Raw genomic sequence first — 5,959 nt, 5'->3', positions numbered from 1 at the left:
CCCTCTACTCTCTTGTAATGGATTGAGTTTTCCCTTTGAAGTTATCTTATCGAATTGAGTCTTTAAGGATTTGAGAACACTTGATGTATGTCTTGAGTGGGATACCGGTGGTGACAATGGGGTATTCTATTGATCCACTTGATGTATGTTTTAGTGATCAACTTGCGGGTTCCGTGACCTTGGGAATCTATGCGTAGGGGTTGGCACACGTTTTTGTCTTGACTCTTCGGTAGAAACTTTGGGGCACTCTTTGAAGTTCTTTGTGTTGGTTGAATAGATGAATCTGAGATTGTGTGATGCATATCATATAATCATACCCACGGATACTTGAGGTGACATTGGAGTATCTAGGTGACATTAGGGTTTTGGTTGATTTGTGTCTTAAGGTGTTATTCACAACATCTAGGGTTGTTTGTGACACTTATAGGAATAGCCCAACGGATTGATTGGAAAGAATAACTTTGATGTGGTTTCGTACCCTACCATAATCTCTTCGTTTGTTATCCGCTATTAGTGACTTTGGAGTGACTCTTTGTTGCATGTTGAGGGATAGTTATGTGATCCAATTATGTTATTATTGTTGAGAGAACTTTCACTAGTGAAAGTATGAACCCTAGGCCTTGTATCAACGCATTTCAATCCCGTTTGTGCTCACTTTTGTCATTAGTTACCTTGCTGTTTTTATATTTTCAGATTACAAAAACATTTATCTACCATCCATATACCACTTGTATCACCATCTCTTCGCCGAACTAGAGCACCTATACAATTTACCATTGTATTGGGTGTGTTGGGGACACAAGAGACTCTTTGTTATTTGGTTGCAGGGTTGCTTGAGAGAGACCATCTTCATCCTACGCCTCCTACGGATTGATAAACCTTAGGTCATCCACTTGAGGGAAATTTGCTACTGTCCTACAAACCTCTGCACTTGGAGGCCCAACAACGTCTACAAGAAGAAGGTTGTGTAGTAGACATCAACGTACGCAAGTGCCTCCTTATTATATACAACTATAATTATTTTTGCTTCCTCTTGGTTTCCTGACATCACGGTCCCACACCATTGTCAACCATGTAGTCAATAAACAAGAGAATTGCACAAGGAGCGGCCGACAACTAGGACCAAGCAGCTTGAGTAGTATTTGTTTTTCTGAGATGTGAGCACTGCAGAGTTTTTCTTGAGTGATATTTTCGTTGTTGTTCAGAGGACAGCAGGGTATTAACTGGGCAGGTTGTGGCAGCGCATGCCAGATATCCAGGCCAGATATTAATTTTTTTCAAGCTGAAAATGGCTAGCCCAACTATACTTATTTTTGAGGAATACCCAGGCAAGGTCAACTTGTTATTCTCTGCCCCACTGGGCTGGAAATCTTTCCTAGGAGGGATGCATTAGGCTTAACAAGAAAATGGGCTTTAAGAAATAATAAATGGGATGTAATTATAAAAACTGGGCAGTAACTATAAAAAATGCACCAAACACGTAATTAGTTTATAAAATATTATTTTTGGATTTTGAAATTTTTAATTTCATTAATTGTTTCAAGCACAATATTTCATTGGATTTTTACGTAATACAAATTTATATTGAAATTGTATTTAATCTGACTAGAAATTCCGGGATAAAAATATTTCGAATCCCATCAAAATGTGGGAAATTTTATTGAATTCTGTTTTGAGCAGTTGGTTGAAATTATTAATTGTTGTCCTAGCTAGAAAATGGGTTATACTTTTGTAACACCCACGATGCGGCTATATCTCCCACGTGTCAGAGCATGACTTAGAGGCATAACCGCATAGTAGGCATGTCGCAAGAGGGGTAATCTTTACACATCCCATGTACTGAATAAGAAAGGGATAAAGAGTTGGCTTACAATCGCCACTTCACACAATACATAAATATAGCATTACATCATCCACAATAAAGTCAAGGTCCGACTACGGAACCAAATAAAGAAAGACAACCCCAAATTCTAGATCCCCCATCATCCCAACTGGGCTCCACTACTGATCAACAGGAAACGAAACAACACAATGAACAAGATCTTCATCGAGCTCCCACTTGAGCTCAGGTGCGTCACTTGCACTGGTATCATCGGCACCTGCAACTGTTTGGAAGTATCTGTGAGCCACAAGGACTCAGCAATCTCACACCCGCGAGATCAAGACTATTTAAGGTTATGGGTAGGAGAAGGTAGTGAGGTGGAGCTGCAGCAAGCACAAAGCATATATGGTGGCTAACATACGCAAATAAGAGCGAGAAGAGAAGCAAAGCACGGTCGTGAACTAGAAGTGATCAAGAAGTGATCCTGAAACTACTTACATTCAAGCATAACACCAAAACCGTGTTCACTTCCCGGACTCCGCCGGAAGATACCATCACGGCTACACACGCGGTTGATGCATTTTAATTAAGTTAAGTGTCAAGTTTTCTACAACCGGATATTAACAAATTCCTATCTGCCCATAACCGCGGGCACGGCTTTCGAAAGTTCAAACCCTGCAGGGGTGTCCCAACTTAGCCCATCACAAGCTCTCATGGTCAATGAAGGATATTCCTTCTCCCAGGAAGACCCGATCAGACTCGGAATCCCGGTTACAAGACATTTCGACAATGGTAAAACAAGACTAGCAAGACCGCCCGATGTGCTGACATCCCGATAGGAGCTGCACATATCTTGTTCTCAGGGAAACACCAGATGAGCGCTCCGTACAACTAAAACCAGCCCTCAAGTTTCCCCGAGGTGGCGCTGCAAAGGACTCCAGTTCGGACCAACACTTAGAGAAGCACTGGCCCGGGGGGGTTAAAATAAAGATGACCCTCGAGAGTGCGACTCCCAAGGGAAAAGTAGGTGGTGGTGAGGAAAATGGTAAAACCAAGGTTGGGCCTTGCTGGAGGAGTTTTATTCAAAGCGAATTGTCAAGGGGTCCCCATAACACCCAATTGTGTAAGGAACACAAAATCAAGGAACATAACACCGGTATGACGGAAACTAGGGCGGCAAGAGTGGAACAAAACACCAGGCATAAGGCCGAGCCTTCCACCCTTTACCAAGTATATAGATGCATTAATTAAAAATAAGAGATATTGTGATATCCCAACATAACCATGTTCCAAACATGGAACAAACTTCAGCTTCACCTGCAACAAGCAACGCTATAAGAGGGGCTGAGCAAAGCGGTAACGTAGCCAAACAACGGTTTGCTAGGAAAGGAGGGTTATAGGCTTGACATGGCAATATGGGAGGCATGATATAGCAAGTGGTAGGTATCGCGGCATAGCAAAAGAGCGAGCAACTAGAAAGCAAAGATAGAAGTGATTTCGAGGGTATGGTCATCTTGCCTGAGATCCCATAAGGAAGAAGAACGAGTCCATGAAGAAGACAAACGGACGAAGTCGAACGAATCCTCACAAACACGACGTTAACGGAACCAACCCAAAGAAGCACACCGGATAGAAGCAAACAACATGGTAATCAACCATCACATAATCATGGCATGATGCACAACCAAGTACGATGCATGTCCAGTTTAATGAGGCATGGCATGGCAAAGTGCACAAGCAATTCTACAAATTAAGTGGAGCTCAATATGCAACGAGTTGCATATTGACGAAACACCACATCAAATATTTAGTTCTCTCTCGTTTAAGTACTCAACAATATTAAATGTTGATTAACATGGAAAGAGGTGAAGCAAATAAAAACTACCTATCTAGGCAAGTTTAAATGAGGCTGGAACAACAAACAACAAGTCCGGAGAAATCCTCATGAGCATATATTAGATTTGGTACTGTTCTACCCTAAAGCATATTTTAGAGTTGTTAAACATGCAAATCAATGCCACCATGTTGAAATAGGCAATTTTCTACCCCATTTACATATAAAGATTATTTCAATCCGAGCTACGGTTAATTAGTTATGAATTAAATCATTTTAGCATGCTATTTAAGCAAATTAAAGCAAACATCATTTTAAACATGTCAAACATGATTGAAAGTTGGATATTATTAAACTAGATGAAATTCTAGTCATATTTCATATATAAAGTTTTTACATGTGATGCATAGTTTGTGAGATATTAAATGTATGAACATGAGGTTCTTTTCTGTAAAACTGACATCTCTGGATAAATAGGAAAAACCCCAGAACAGAAAAAAAAATGTAATGGGCCGAAACTGACTGGGCCAACAGAGTTCAGGAGAGTGGCTGGAGGGAGCTGCTCACTTTGGGCCTTCGGGCCGGCTGGACCAAAACAAGGGTGGTGCTGGGCCGCAGCAAGCTGCAGATGGGCCGATCGACGCAGGGCCCACCCGAACGAACGCAGATCTGTTCATCCTCCCCGTGTGCCCGCATGAACAGGGAGGCCATGGCGGCGCCGGCGTAAGAGGCGGGGAAGGTGGATGGCGGGAGGCAGCGAGGATGGCCAGATCCGAACAAATCCGAGCAGGGCGGATCCATTCCCGGCGGTGGGAGGCGACTCCGGCGCGGTGGAGCTCCAGCGGCGTGGGCGTGAAGCTTCAGGCAAACCTGGCATTCCTAAGCAGGGAGAGAGGAGCCACCATGAGAGACACGGAGAGGGAAAACTGAAGGAGGAGAGGTCGCGGGGCGGATCTGGCCTAGGGGCTCCCGCGGCTACGCTCACCGGCGGCGACTGGTCGGTGGAGGACCTCCTTGGAACTGCGGCGGCGTGGTCGAGTGGGGGAAACTCGGGAGGAGCGGGGCGAGCGGATGGTGTGTGCGGGGCACTCGGGCCCAGATCCGGCCCAGGCAGGCCCCGATCTGGGTTTCGCGGGCCTCGCGCGGGCTGCGGCGGCGCGGGGAGGCCAGGGGCAACGTGGAGGCGCATGATTGGAGGGGAGCGCGGTTTGGTGGCGGCGCGGCCAGCTGTGGCGCTGACAAGTGGCGGAGAAGGGGCGGCCGGCACTGAAAACGAGGTGGGAGGTGGCGGCTGAGGGTAGGGGGAGGCTAGGTTGCCTGAAATGGACAAGGGGGTGTCCATATATAGCCAAAAGAGCTAGGGTTAGGGGATTTAGGGGGGATTTTGGACCCTCCGATCGCGATCCGATGGCTCCGGTCATGAGGATGGAGTAGGTGGGCTGCAGGTGAGTGGAAGTGGGCTGTGGAGAGCGGGTTGTGCTGAGAGAAGAGAAGAGAGAGAGACCCGGCAACTGTTTCCGGAGACCGAAAACGTCCGACGATTTGACTGACTATATTGTCGCTATAGTTATCCGTTGGGGCATCAAACGAACTCCGAATGCGATGAAACTTGGCAGGCGGCCTACTGACAACAAAACAACATCGCACGCCAACTTTCAACCCATTCCGAGAGCATTTTCCGTCCACTTATAAAATACTATTTCGGACGTGCCGCGGGCACGTGCAAGTGTGTCTGGGCTCAGAACGGACAACAGACGGAACTGGGGGAACCCGGACGGATGCAAGTTTTGAAAACATGATGATGCAATGCACATGATGACATGACAATATGCAACACGCAAGTGAATGATACGGCAACGACGGCGAATAACTGGAAGACCCCTGGCGCAACGGTCTCGGGGCGTCACAACACTCCACCACTACAAGAGGATCTCGTCCCGAGATCTAGGATGGCATCAGGGGAAACGGAAGAGGAAGGGAAAAAGGTAAAACTAAGTTGCTTCTTTGACAAATGAGTGACACCAAAGAACCTTGCGAGGTTGAACAAATTGAAAGAAAGAATACAACGAAGATGAACAAAGTTGAAAACACTCCGTTAGAAAAGTGGAACAAGGAACATTACTAGAACTTTGCAGGTTGAAAGACATAAGAAAAGGATTGCAATGGACAAGAAGTACATGCAAGCACTCTGACTGAAACAAGATGTACAAGGAACGATAAGGATCAGTTATGGCAACACTCAAGTAGAAACAAGATAGAGGAGGAAAAAGAATGATATAATTTGGACCGCACTCCAACTGTAA

At 45.5% G+C, this 5,959-nt stretch overlaps 1 long non-coding RNA gene across 1 annotated transcript; it reads right to left on the bottom strand.

The window, feature by feature from the left end:
• Positions 1-1,861: 1,861 nt before the first annotated feature.
• On the bottom strand, positions 1,862-4,953 carry LOC147979721 (uncharacterized). Its single transcript, XR_015599733.1, has 3 exons — positions 4,642-4,953; positions 4,224-4,535; positions 1,862-2,105 (listed from the first exon to the last, which is right to left on the bottom strand). It is a non-coding gene; the product is annotated as an uncharacterized LOC147979721 (long non-coding RNA).
• Between the last annotated feature and the right edge of the window lie 1,006 nt (positions 4,954-5,959).

Source organism: Triticum urartu, chromosome 3A (assembly GCF_056163025.1).
Source record: "Triticum urartu cultivar PI428250 chromosome 3A, HENAU_Tu73, whole genome shotgun sequence".
Taxonomy (NCBI): domain Eukaryota; kingdom Viridiplantae; phylum Streptophyta; class Magnoliopsida; order Poales; family Poaceae; genus Triticum; species Triticum urartu.
The sequence above is the reverse complement of the archived record's forward strand: the minus strand, read 5'-3'. Positions and strand labels throughout refer to the sequence as shown.